The sequence below is a fragment of the Uranotaenia lowii genome, chromosome 1 (genome assembly GCF_029784155.1).
Source record: "Uranotaenia lowii strain MFRU-FL chromosome 1, ASM2978415v1, whole genome shotgun sequence".
Classification (NCBI taxonomy): domain Eukaryota; kingdom Metazoa; phylum Arthropoda; class Insecta; order Diptera; family Culicidae; genus Uranotaenia; species Uranotaenia lowii.
Genome location: NC_073691.1, coordinates 20,582,567 through 20,597,684, shown reverse-complemented (window position 1 = coordinate 20,597,684; position 15,118 = coordinate 20,582,567). Strand labels below are relative to the sequence as shown.

The following is a 15,118-nucleotide window of genomic DNA, read 5'->3' as shown; positions in this document are numbered from 1 at the left end:
TTCTGAATTTCTGAATTTCTGAATTTCTGAATTTCTGAATTTCTGAATTTCTGAATTTCTGAATTTCTGAATTTCTGAATTTCTGAATTTCTGAATTTCTGAATTTCTGAATTTCTGAATTTCTGAATTTCTGAATTTCTGAATTTCTGAATTTCTAAATTTCTGAATTTCTGAATTTCTGAATTTCTGAATTTCTGAATTTCTGAATTTCTGAATTTCTTAATTTCTGAATTTCTGAATTTCTGAATTTCTGAATTTCTGAATTTCGGAATTTCAGAATTTTGGAATTTCGGAATGTTAGAATTTCGGATTTACGGAATTTCTTAATTTTTTCTTTTCTGAATTTCTGAATTTCTGATTTTTTTGAATTTTCGAATTTCTGAATTTCTGAATTTCTGAATTTCTGAATTTCTTAATTTCTGAATTTCTGAATTTCTGAATTTCTGAATTTCTGAATTTCTGAATGTCTGAATGTCTGAATTTCTGAATTTCTGAATTTCTGAAATTCTGAATTTCTGAATTTTTGAATTTCTGAATTTCGGAATTTTGGAATTTCTGAATTTCGGAATGTTGGAATTTCGGATTTTCGGAATTTCTGAATTTCTGAATTTCTGAATTTCTGAATTTCTGAATTTTTTGAATTTTTGAATTTCTGAATTTCTGAATTTCTGAATTTCTGAATTTCCTGAATTTTTTTAGAATTTTCTGAACTTTTTGAATTTTCAGAATTTTATAAATTTCTGAATTTCTGAATTTCTGAATTTCTAAATTTTTGAATTTTGGAATTTTTGAACTTTTGAATTTTTAAATATCTGAATTTCTGAATTTCTGAATTTCTGAATTTCTGAATTTCTGAATTTCTGAATTTCTGAATTTCTGAATTTCTGAATTTCTGAATTTCTGAATTTCTGAATTTCTGAATTTCTGAATTTCTGAATTTCTGAATTTCTGAATTTCTGAATTTCTGAATTTCTGAATTTCTGAATTTCTGAATTTCTGAATTTCTGAATTGCTGAATTTCTGAAATTCTGAATTTCAGGAATTCTGAATTTTTGAATATCAGTTCCAATCCCCTAAATTTAATCCATTCTGAAGTGAAAAATACATGAAATCTGAACCTGACTTGAAGGTTTTTCAACAGAAAAAATATACATAGGTTCAGATTATGTTGATGCTTTGGATTCATTATAGCAGATGACAATTTCAAACTCATTTTCAAACTTAAAAGTAAATTTTCTAACCTCGAACAGCTTTCCGAGAAAGCTAATGAAAATCAATAAGCCATTTTTCATGCTGCTCCAAGTGGCTCCAGAGAGCGATAGACTGTAGCCAAAATATCGCAACACTCGTTAATGACAGCGGCAAACATGGCACGGCACCCTAATTTCCGCCATTCAGCCGCGTGAAATTAATAAGAAAAACAGAAAACGGGGTGACTAACGCTTCCGAGAACACAATGACACCGCGAAAAAAAGCGAGCGGAGAGAAACCGAAAAGTTTTCCCATTGTGTGTTGTGGGCCTATCGTTTCTGTCTGTGCCCTAATCTTAAAACCAATCTTCTGGGTCGTTCATTAAGGGGCAATTTTCCATTTTGGTTCCTCGGAAAATGCGCACACCTTTTGCCGGAGGAAAAACCAACAAAGCCGAGCGCGAACTAGGAAGACTGCTGTGGGAAAATTGATTTTCCCACTCTCGTTCCCTTCAAAAAGCCCATAAATGTCATTTCCATCTGCCCCGTCAACTTTTTCTCGGAAAAAGCGAAAAAAAAACGTAATGGGCCCCAATAGAAACAAAGGAAAGATTCTTCTTCCGAAATCCAAGCGCGACAAGAAACCGTCTGGATAATGAGTTTCCCCTTCTTCTCATCCTTTCGCTCGCTCGCTCGCTGGTTCACTCATTTGCTGTGGAACTTTTTCCCATTGAGAAACTCGGGCCCCATTACTAATGACACACCACCAACCAGAAGGTTTAAAATGGCTGTTGTCCTTCTTTGGTTGAAGCTTGTGTTTTTTGTGCGTGCTTAAATTTTCAACAGAATGAATCACTCTCTGGAGCCACTACTGACTCTTGTTTTTTTTTTCTTAAAGAACATATTTAGACCATTTGCTCCGTTTTGAATCAACAACTAATTATGGATTAACAAATTTTCAATTTCACTCAGAGGTTGAAAGGAATTTGAAATGATCAATCGATATTTTCATTTATCGGAATAAGTCCTCTAAGGGACAGTTCTCATATTTACTGTTACCCAATTTTCATTCAACAGAGTTCAATTCAGAAATCATTCCAAAGGAAAAATTCCCACTTTTAATTAATTTGAATCGGGTGGTAAAATCTCGGTCTTGTCAAAGGGCAAAAAAACGGTACTTTTCCCAGCAATTTAAACCGGACAAGTGGAGATTGGTCACAATTTTCCCCTTTTTTTGAAGCGGGAATTGGAGTGAAGCTGATAACCATAAAAAAATGGAAATAACAAGACACCAATCCTCCCAGGGGGTCGCTTGAAAGGCAGCCGCCACAGCAGAAGGGTGTGAATCGAGCTGTGGCGTAAATTGAATTTAGCCCGGGAAAGCATCATCGGGTGCAACCTTCATCATCACGCGCTGCTCGGGGAGAGCCTTCCCGATTTTCCACCGGATTTTTTTCTAGGGTACAATTTCTTAGAACTCTGCTCGCTTCTCATGTTTTGCCTCAGGATCATAACTCAAAGAAAGGGTAGCGGGGAGGCAACAATCCAGCCAGTGTGAATATCTACCAACAGCTGTCCGTCCCAAGGACGATGAATGAAAGCTAGAGGAAGTGGGGAAAGCTTTTTTTTTCTCCAACCGAACCACAAAAGCTCGGAAACTTCAGATGAATAATGGATCCCTTGGTAGGTTCGAGTTTGACCCCGACTAAAACACCACTTCCTAGCCTCGGCTTTTTTCCACTCCCGGATGACGTTGGAAGTTTTCCTTCTGTACCCATCCGGAGGAGATGGCACACAGGAAGAAAATTGAAAATCCGGACCCAAGCTCGCTTACGAGCAAGCAAGCAAGCGACCGAGGAAAATCGATTTTCTTCTTGCGCTTTTCAAGAGGAGGAAGTGGTTTCAGAGGAGGAAGTGGCTCCAGAGAGTGGTAAAATGGGATTCTTCCGTCTTCCTAGGTAAAGGAATGGAAAACTGAAGGTCGGAGGATGATGATGCGCAGCGAAAGCTCGAATCGGTTTGATTGTTCGATGCGTTTTTCCCGCCCGTTCCGCGGAACGAACCAAACCAAACCATCCAATGCGAGAGCTTGATAAAAATGATGATTGTGCAAAATGTGAGGGAGGTTTTAGAGAAAACGGCTCCCAACAATTGGATCTTTTTTTATCGGTGCTTACTTCCGTTCCGGTTCTTTTTTTTTCGAAGACAAAGTCGATGGAAGAAGGGTGATTTTCTTTCTTTGGGGTTTTCTTTTTCTACCGGGGAGGTTGTTAAAACGAGAAACCGAAACAATTTAGAAAAACAAATCCAAGCAACAAGCTGCAAGCGTCAGCAAAATTTGTTTTGCGGGCAGCAGCGCAGCGATGATTTGAAATCAAATTAAAACTTTCACTGAGAGAATCTTTTTAATCGTTACTACTAATGAGGGTATTTTTATGAAAAAAGCTAGCTGTTTTGATAAAATAATTAAGTTTCTGAATTCAGACTTTGAATCGGTATTAAATTTTCTGCTTTATAATCATGATTCTGGATTTCAAATTTAGACTGACAATTTAAAAGACTTTAGCTCAAGCTCAAGGAAATCGCAGAAAAATCTGTAATTTCACAGAAATTTGAGCAAACTTTCATCACAGAATCTGTGTCATAGAACACAGAATTTTGGGAGTATTCACAGATTTCACAGATTTTTGAAATTTTGTACATGGTTCCAAAATTTTAATTTCTGATGTCAATATGAATTTCGGATTTCTTAGTTCAGATTGATAAGGTTAATTGATTTTCCTCAAAAACAATGTTAAAAAGAACCATTTTTTCATGAATCTTAAAAAAATCATCACGAAAAACCATCACAGACCTTTTGGGTTAAATCACTGAAAGTCAGAATTTGTATTCGCCAAAACACAGATTTTTTTTTGGCAACATTGAGTTAATTCCAAGGAAGCTTAAGCTTTCGCACAATGATAATCTCTGGAGCCACAAATTTTGAAATTTGAAAATCAAAATTCCAATAACAGTCTTGAAATAACTTAATTATATGGAACAGTATTACAACAGAGTAAGGCCAAGGTTTCTTATGATCGAGTACATCTTTTCAAGCTGAATCTGTATGAAATAACGAATGGCCATTTGTGGAGCAACTTTTGAACAAAAAATGATAGGTTACAGTTAACTTGAACAAGAAACAAATTGTGTTGAAATTTTTTTTCATTTATGCGATCAAAACGAATTTTTTTAAGAAAGTTTCATAAAAATAATCATGAAAGGTTTTTTGAAATTTTAAATCTGCCAATAAATTGTATTGAAATGTTTAAAAAAAAAATCATGTTTTTTTTGATAAATAATTCCTATGTTTTGACCAAATTTGTCCGGATACTGAAACCAAATGTCCGGATTTTGCCAGATTTTCAGAAAAAAATACCCTGAATTTGTCCGGTCCGAATACGTAATGAAATAATTCTGGCAACCTTAAGATAGAAACGAGAAAAAAAAGCATTTCAATGTGTCATTTGGATGCAAGTTCAGATTTTGTATTTGAATGTTTTCAAAGCTTTGGTAACCTTTTAAGTAAAAAAATCACCGTGCATCACCGATTTAAAAAAATTTCTAGCTGCTTTCATCGGGGAGGATTGAAAATTTGAAATAAAACATTAGAAGAAAATTTAAAAATTGTTAAGAGCAAAGAACATTTGAAACTGAAGCTTTCCAAAATACTAAATTTTTGTCCCTCACCAATCAAACGATTCGAAGAAACAGTAACCAACAGGAGCGGCATTACATTCGATTTTTAAATATGGCCTGAATTAAAAATTGAAAAAAAATAAAAAAACAAATTGAAAAAAAAAAGTATTCGTTAAGAGTTTGCAGTTGAATAATTCTCAACAACTTCGGAACAAAATGTGAGGAATCTAGAAAATGTTTGCCACGAAAATAAAAAATATCAGTCAGTCTGGTCAAAATTGTCAAAATTGTCAAAATTGTCAAAATTGTCAAAATTGTCAAAATTGTCAAAATTGTCAAAATTGTCAAAATTGTCAAAATTGTCAAAATTGTCAAAATTGTCAAAATTGTCAAAATTGTCAAAATTGTCAAAATTGTCAAAATTGTCAAAATTGTCAAAATTGTCAAAATTGTCAAAATTGTCAAAATTGTCAAAATTGTCAAAATTGTCAAAATTGTCAAAATTGTCAAAATTGTCAAAATTGTCAAAATTGTCAAAATTGTCAAAATTGTCAAAATTGTCAAAATTGTCAAAATTGTCAAAATTGTCAAAATTGTCAAAATTGTCAAAATTGTCAAAATTGTCAAAATTGTCAAAATTGTCAAAATTGTCAAAATAGTCAAAATTGTCAAAATTGTCAAAATTGTCAAAATTGTCAAAATTGTCAAAATTGTCAAAATTGTCAAAATTGTCAAAATTGTCAAAATTGTCAAAATTGTCAAAATTGTCAAAATTGTAAAAATTGTCAAAATTGTCAAAATTGTCAAAATTGTCAAAATTGTCAAAAATGTCAAAATTGTCAAAATTGTCAAAATTGTCAAAATTGTCAAAATTGTCAAAATTGTCAAAATTGTCAAAATTGTCAAAATTGTCAAAATTGTCAAAATTGTCAAAATTGTCAAAATTGTCAAAATTGTCAAAATTATCAAAAGTGTCAAAATTGTCAAAATTGTCAAAATTGTCAAAATTGTCAAAATTGTCAAAATTGTCAAAATTGTCAAAATTGTCAAAATTGTCAAAATTGTCAAAATTGTCAAAATTGTCAAAATTGTCAAAATTGTCAAAATTGTCAAAATTGTCAAAATTGTCAAAATTGTCAAAATTGTCAAAATTGTCAAAATTGTCAAAATTGTCAAAATTGTCAAAATTGTCAAAATTGTCAAAATTGTCAAAATTGTCAAAATTGTCAAAATTGTCAAAATTGTCAAAATTGTCAAAATTGTCAAAATTGTCAAAATTGTCAAAATTGTCAAAATTGTCAAAATTGTCAAAATTGTCAAAATTGTCAAAATTGTCAAAATTGTCAAAATTGTCAAAATTGTCAAAATTGTCAAAATTGTCAAAATTGTCAAAATTGTCAAAATTGTCAAAATTGTCAAAATTGTCAAAATTGTCAAAATTGTCAAAATTGTCAAAATTGTCAAAATTGTCAAAATTGTCAAAATTGTCAAAATTGTCAAAATTGGCAAAACTGTCAAAATTGTCAAAATTGTCAAAATTGTCAAAATTATCAAAATTATCAAAATTATCAAAATTGTCAAAACTGTCAAAATTGTCAAAATTGTCAAAATTGACAAAATTGACAAAATTGTCAAAATTGTCAAAATTGTCAAAATTGTCAAAATTGTCAAAATTGTCAAAATGGTCAAAATTGTCAAAATTGACAAATTGTCAAAATTGACATAATTGTATAATTGTAACAAAGTTAAATTTTGAGAAAATGGAAACATAAAAAAATGTCAAAGATTTAAATTTTTATAAAAATATTCTTAAAATTCAAAATGGCAAACATAACAAAGATTTATTAAATTACGTTGTTTTCATTCGCGAGTTTTTTTTTTTGCAAGGCAGATGAGATCATTTCAGACGTCCTAGGCAGGATATAAAAAAGTTCAAAGCGATAACAAAACAATTACAAAACATTCAACACTGGATTGCAATTGAGCTTATAAAGTGAGAAGAGCGAAAAAACGAAAATCAACATCAAAATCATCATCATTGATTGTACTGAATTGAGACGATCTCATTCAAAGTATTGAGAGAAGATTTCAAATAGACATTGAGATTGTTTTTAAAATGTTTGAAGTACGAATACCTAAATTCAGATTTATTGAATTCCACTCTCTGGAGCCACCTTTTGCAATCGAAAAAAATATGAAATTTTACTCAACAAATTTTTCAACAATTTTTTCAATAGTTTTATCAAAAATTTTTGGACTATCATTAGAGTTTTTTTTTCTTTCTAAAAATGCAACTCAGAAAGAGTTGCGTTCCAAGACCGCATCATCAGTTTACAACGACAGGGAAATTGATTAATAACAGTTCCGCAATCGGAAATCATCAATTTGAACAAAACAAAAAAAAATACAACACTTGATTTTTATAACTGATTCAACTGACATTGAATTTAAAATGACCTAATTTTGAGTATTAGATTGTTCTGAGGATGTTTTAAAGTAGGGATCAATGTTTGCTATTTAACTCTCTGGAGCCGTATTTTTAGGGGGAAAAATCCTCGTTGGATGGATTCCAATATACGCATAAACAGTAACAGTCCACATTCTACAGAAAAATTGAGATGAAATTCACAAAGAAACCATCCAAATCAATTCATCGGAGTCACCTAAAACCAAATTTAAGCTTGGGGGGTAAAATCGATCCAAAGCCATTTGGGAAACCGTCATAAAGATGGTCACCAGTAGATTCCTCGGAAAAACAAAAAAGAGAAAAAAACGGAATGGTCATCTCTCGATTTCAATTGTGGGGATCAATCGTAAAAATCCGAATAAGATCCAGTATTGATACAGTAACCCGGAGTGATGATAACTTCTTTAAGGAGGATAAGAATGGAAATAAAAAAAAAATAATGGAGAAAAGATGAGCGGTCGGCATCCAAGGGGTGGCCTCCCGTTTGGTTGAGAAAGCTTTTGCAGCCCCTTAAAGTTGACCGAAAACAAACGCAGGCCACCCGAAGTTTTATTTTCTTTTTGGACGGAATCGCTCGTTCTGAAAATTGAAAAAGGAAAAAGGGAAATGAGGAAGTCGTTGCAACTGGTCCCAAATTGTAAGAATCAATCAGAAATTAGTTTAAAAAAAAGTTTGAAGGAGGCCCACCGATCTTGGTTGTCCCGAGGACGATGTACACTAGTGCAACTAGTTGAAGAAAAAAGGAGGTTATGTTAATTTTTTTTGAAAGATTATAACGATAAGAAAACGATCAAACGCGTTCGCTAATCAAAACAACAAAATAAAACCAAAACAAAACCAAAAACGACAAACAATCGCATGGAGATTGAAACACAAAAAAAAAAAAGAGGGAAAATCAAAAAACACAAATTTCGAAGGAAGGCGATTGTTTAAAAAAAAGAAGAAAAAAACGGGTACTCACTGTAACTTCCACAATATATTTAGAATCTATTTATGATATTTATATTGTTGTCTATTTCCAAGTTCCCATCTCTCGTAATCAATTTAAACAAAAAACTACAACCACTTATTTAAGACTATTTATTACTACTATCCGGATCGAATGAAAATAAAATGAATGAAATAAATTTTCCGGGTGCCACTCTTCGAGAGAGAAAAATGTGGGAGAATGCCCGGGAGCTTAATTAAGAAGGCTGGTGGCAAGAAATATGCCTGGACCCATAAATCACGTAACGGCCATTAAGGATTCGGTTGAGGGTGAAGGAAAAAAAAATGGAACATCCCAGTCCTTACGATGCGGTGTGGTTCCGGCCAGTGTTCGTTGATTGGAAGCCAATTTAGCGAGTCCAAGCACCTTTCCCATCCATTTTTCTTGTTTCTCTCTCTGGAGCCACCTTTTTTCCGGAAGGCGCAGCCAAAAATTTTCGAATCCCCCCGAGAAGCACCAAAAACGTTAAAAGTAAAATAATAAGAGCCGAAAAAAAACATGGAACCTTGTAATGCGAAATACTTAAAGGTAAGAAGTGAAATCGGAAAACCGGAAGTTCTCACTCTCCCTCCGGCTCTAATGAGCCATAAATATCCATTCGAGCGTAGGAAGGACTTATTATCCTGGCCACCTGCCTCCGAAATCGAAGTAGAATGGGGGACTCTTGAATTTTATTTCCAACAGACTGGGTCGTTAAAAAAATCCACCGGAACCTACCCAAGATCGACATCATCAGCATCAGCGCCGCCACCTGGTGCTCAATTCTGGAGTCTGAGTCCCCCCGGAAAAAAATGGAAGAAATAAGCTGGCATAAGACAAAACCCCACAAAAAAATCCACTCACGAAATCAGCTCGCCGCAGTCATAAAAATTCCCGCACACTCTCCCGCAAGAGAAACGAAAAACAAACAACAATCCACCTTTTTTTCCCGGTTACACCTCTCCCCCTGAAAGAGAAAAAAAACCCTAAAATTGAAGGGTGCTGTTGGAAAATCAACAACAAAATTCCTTATCGGAAAACTGCAGAAAACACCCCAAAAATCGATTGCTCGATTGTTGTTGTTTTTCTCAAATTCTGTCTCTCTTTTTTTTTGTTTTTTCCTAAGCTTACCTACACATTTTTTCGTTATTTCAAAAACAAAAATATAGTAAAAAATCGGAAGTTTGCTTGGAGCAACAGAAAATAAATTGCAAATGTTGTCTCCACAAAAAAGAAGGGAAAACCAAAATCCAAAAACAAAAAAATACCTTCCATCGATGGTTGATGTGGTTTGCCTCGAAAACTTTAGCGCGGATATTTGTTGCTGGATTTTATGGCGACTTCGTGGGACAGTTTTTTTTCCTTTGCAATTTTTTCCCCACCACTTTTTTATGATCATTGAAGTCTGTCGAGGTACTTCAATTCTCACACGTTCTTCTTTACTTTTTTGGGAAATAAAACCCGCGTAAAATGACGTCGTTTCGTTACGGTTTGTCACGTATCGATAGAGTCTATTGGTTGGTTTTTCCATTTTTTCACTTCAAAATTTTCCAATATAAAACCACTTTTGGTGAATCCCGGAAAAAAATATGAAAATATTGACAAACTGGAAAAAACACATTTTTTTAACAGCTCGAATTTAAAAAATTCTATACTAAACTTAATACGGACTAAGATCAAAATATTGAACACCCAAATTCCTGATCGAAATTTAAAAAATTCGAACTCAGATTCCGATCCGGAATTCAGATTCAGAATTCAGATTCAGAATTCAGATTGTGATTTCAGAATCAGAATTCAGATTCAGAATTCAGATTCAGAATTCAGATTCAGAATTCAGATTCAGAATTCAAATTCAGAATTCAGATTCAGAATTCAGATTCAGAATTCAGATTCAGAATTCAGAATTCAGATTCAGAATTCAGATTCAGAATTCAGATTCAGAATTCAGATTCAGAATTCAGATTCAGAATTCAGATTCAGAATTCAGATTCAGAATTCAGAATTCAGAATTCAGAATTCAGAATTCAGAATTCAGAATTCAGAATTCAGATTCAGAATTCAGATTCAGAATTCAGATTCAGAATTCAGATTCAGAATTCAGATTCAGATTCAGAATTCAGATTCAGAATTCAGAATTCAAAATTCAGATTCAGAATTCAGATTCAGAATTCAGATTCAGAATTCAGATTCAGAATTCAGATTCAGAATTCAGATTCAGAATTCAGATTCAGAATTCAGATTCAGAATTCAGATTCAGAATTCAGATTCAGAATTCAGATTCAGAATTCAGATTCAGAATTCAGATTCAGAATTCAGATTCAGAATTCAGATTCAGAATTCAGATTCAGAATTCAGATTCAGAATTCAGATTCAGAATTCAGAATTCAGATTCAGAATTCAGATTTCAGATTTCAGATTTCAGATTTCAGATTTCAGATTTCAGATTTCAGATTTCAGATTTCAGATTCAGATTTCAGATTCAGAATTCAGATTCAGAATTCAGATTCAGAATTCAGATTCAGAATTCAGATTCAGAATTCAGATTCAGAATTCAGATTCAAAATTTAGATTCATAATTCAGTTTCATAATTCAGATTCAGAAATCAGATTCAGAATTCAGATTCAGAATTCAGATTCAGAATTCAGATTCAGAATTCAGATTCAGAATTCAGATTCAGAATTCAGATTCAGAATTCAGATTCAGAATTCAGATTCAGAATTCAGATTCAGAATTCAGATTCAGAATTCAGATTCAGAATTCAGATTCAGAATTCAGATTCAGAATTCAGATTCAGAATTCAGATTCAGAATTCAGAATCAGAATTCAGATTCAGAATTCAAATTCAGAATTCAGATTCAGAATTCAGATTCAGAATTCAGATTCAGAATTCAGATTCAGAATTCAGATTCAGAATTCAGATTCAGAATTCAGATTCAGAATTCAGATTCAGAATTCAGATTCAGAATTCAGATTCAGAATTCAGATTCAGAATTCAGATTCAGAATTCAGATTCAGAATTCAGATTCAGAATTCAGATTCAGAATTCAGATTCAGAATTCAGATTCAGAATTCAGATTCAGAATTCAGATTCAGAATTCAGATTCAGAATTCAGATTCAGAATTCAGATTCAGAATTCAGATTCAGAATTCAGATTCAGAATTCAGATTCAGAATTCAGATTCAGAATTCAGATTCAGAATTCAGATTTCAGATTTCAGATTTCAGATTTCAGATTTCAGATTTCAGATTTCAGAGTTCAGATTTCAGATTTCAGATTTCAGATTTCAGATTTCAGATTTCAGATTTCAGATTTCAGATTCAGAATTCAGATTTCAGATTTCAGATTTCAGATTTCAGATTTCAGATTTCAGATTTCAGATTTCAGATTTCAGATTTCAGATTTCAGGTTTCAGATTTCAGATTTCAGATTTCAGAATTCAGATTTCAGATTTCAGATTTCAGATTTCAGATTTCAGATTTCAGATTTCAGATTTCAGATTTCAGATTTCAGATTTCAGATTTCAGATTTCAGATTTCAGATTTCAGATTTCAGATTTCAGATTTCAGATTTCAGATTTCAGATTTCAGATTTCAGATTTCAGATTTCAGATTTCAGAATTCAGATTTCAGGTTCCAGATTTCAGATTTCAGATTTAGAATTCTAGATTTTTGACTTAATATTCAAATTTAGATTATTGGTCTAAGATTTTGAACTGCTATTGAAATATTCGATTTTACTGTTCTGAAGGTTCTGAAACTTCCATCAATTGAGCGACAAATCTGTTTCAAAAATATTTCGAAAAGCAGAATCGATTCATTTTTGAGTTTTACTCACAAGTTCATTATTAAAATATCTTCCCATTTCATTTATTGACTGATAAGTAAACAAGCGGCAAGAAATTTGCTTCCTTCTATGAGCTCGAAAATTGTTTACTTCGAGCGAGCTACTAAAAGGTGTGAGAAGGGTAGAAAAGCCGATGAGATAAACCAAACATTCCGTCATAATTTTTTTTGCCTTTCTATATTTGATGCCACAGTTAGGTTGGGAAGGCAATTTTTGAGTCATAAAGGAAAGTAAAAAGGGCAAATAACGCAGACTGTTTATTTTTTGTTTAATGGTGCAAAAATTTCAAAGAATTTTCCGATTGATTTAAGTCGAAATTGTGTTTTTTTTAATTTTTTATCACTCTCACATCATTAAATGCCGAAACTAATTTTATCTTCTGGTAAGTAACAAAAATCAATGGAAAACGTCTGTAGTAGTTGTCGGAAAATTAAAAAAATCGCCAAACGTTAGGAGAAAAAATCAATAAAAGTCACGGAAAACGGAGTAAAAAAAAGTTTGAAATCGCATAAGCAAACGCTTCAGCTTGACAAAGGTGACGATTCAGTGCAGTTTGCTATTTATGGACTCGAAAAAAGAAACAAAATCAATCACGGCAATGAAAAATACATATTGATAGATAAAGTGAGAGCAACTGGAACAAAAAAATCTGCCAAAGGCAAACTAAAAGCGGGACATAATTGCAAAAAAAAATCCAAACAACAGAAAACAGCATTAAGAATTATTATTGTAGGAGGAAAAAAAACCATTTATCGCTATTGAAAACAGAGAAGAACAAAAAAAATACTAGTCGTAAGTAATGATTCTTTAGAATTTAACAGTACAGAAATCAATCTCGTTTAAACAAGAAAGTACATCAAATAATTAAAAAAAAATCCAAAACAAGAAACAAAAAAAAAGATAAATCTCCCAACCAGCAAATAAAACAAGAAAAAAAGGTATTATATTATATATACATTAGAAAGATATATGAGTCAAGAAAAAGTATTATCTTAAAATTTTAGTGATAGCAAGTAATAACTAAATTTAAAGCAGAGAAAAATATTGAAACTAATGATACCAAGTGAGAATAAGAAAAACACACAAAAAGAAGATAAATATTGAAAAACTAAGCGAAGCAGGAAAGTATATGAATAAAAAAAGTTACATAACACAAACCTAGCGCGACAAAAACCGAGAACTGGTGAAGGGAGAAGAGAAACAAGTAAAAACGAATTACGCGAATCACAGAATCAATATTCCAAATAATAACAAAAACGAACCTATTCAATCCATTTCATTAGTGAAAAAAAAAATCAAAGTGAGAAAAATAAAACCAATGCAAAATAAGCAATTGATAAACAGAGAAAAACAGAAACATATGCACACACACACAGTTACACGAAACCTTAATAACGGAAAACAAATAGCAAACTAGAAGAGAAAGTTAATAAATAAAACGATTTAGCAGAAGAAATAAAGAAAAAAAAACAAACAGACACACATTCAAAAACACAAAACTTCAGATTTGTTGATATGACTCGAAAGGAGGAAGAAGAAAAACAACCCATAGATAAATAATGGAACAGAAAACATCAAATCAGAGCCGATGATAGCTGATCAAGTGATGATGATAAACTTTAAAAATCGTAAAAACTACACGAAAGAAAAACATAAACATTTGAACACAAACCTACAGACAAACAGAACGTTAGGAACGATGAAGTTGACGAGGATGGAAAATTGGTGGGAGAGCTGAGTAACGAGAAGGGTAAACCACTACACGGTGATGAAAATCTACACATATGATTGAATTTTCACACACTCAAACAGACAAACCAACAGAAAAAATACACAAAGATACATTTAAACGAAAAAAAAATATATTCGCGATGTTGATATCGATGAGGAAGAGATGGGGGACGTGGGAGTAATAAACAAAAACAAAACCGAGAAAAAAAAACTGCGCAAAACAAGCTAAGAATCTGCGTGAAAAAATTAATAAAGCTAATATAAATCCAAAATTTGAACTTTTTTTTCTAGTTTTGTGATATATCACACACTTGTTTCGATGCAGAATCCACTGGAAAATGTTCTCAAAATTACTTTGGCGTCAAAACTTGAGAACATTGTAAATTACAGACAATCTTATCGATATTTAGATTAGAAAACACATTCATGGAATCGAATTTGGTAAGTATGAAAACAAGAAATGGAACATATTGAATATCAGTTTTTATGCAACTAACAAAACGATTCATTTTTCCATAACATTTCTCAAATTCAGATTTTCTTCTTCTTCTTCTTCTTCTTACATCAACATGGCCAAAACATGTAGGCATCCTGGAAAATGGAAGACTTGCGTCTTTCATTTTTCTTTTCAGCGTATTATCTGTTACATATTACCACGCATTGCAGATTCTACTACGGCCAGGCCAACCATGTGATGAAAACCGCGAAAGATACAGGAACAAGGGAGGAATGAAGCGTGGAGATCCCTACCAAACGCTTCATATGATATTTTGCTAAATTTTAACACTATTGATTGATTGGTAATTGGGAAAAATCTGGGACGAATAAGGGTTAAAAGAGTAATTTAAAAAGAAACGATCTCACCAAACTCCTGAAGTTCCTGCTGGTGCTATCTCCCAATTTTTCCTGGTTACGATCATCTTCAAATTGGTTTCATTCACATGTTCTCAACATCACTGTTTCCTCAGTTTCAACGGCCTAACATCAACTGCCAATTGATTGTTCGCTTTTACCTTAGACTCTGTTCTCAAAAATGCAAATACGAGCCGATAGTAAATGTTGCTCAGATCTCCAGTTTGTTTTTTCCGTTCTTCTACTCGGAGAAATCTACATAAGCATTTAAAGAGAACAAAAATTTTAAAGGAAATACACTAATCGATTGATGCACAACCACAAGACCATCAATATCCCTCCAACCGAAACTTAACTAATTTGATTTCAATTATGAAAATCACGA

The 15,118-nt window shown here is 32.5% G+C and overlaps 1 protein-coding gene across 1 annotated transcript in view; it reads right to left on the bottom strand.

Annotated features, from left to right (window-relative positions):
- The window catches only part of LOC129739801 (uncharacterized), a 182,056-nt gene that overhangs the window by 55,454 nt on the left and 111,484 nt on the right, over nt 1-15,118 (bottom strand). The window lies entirely within an intron of this gene.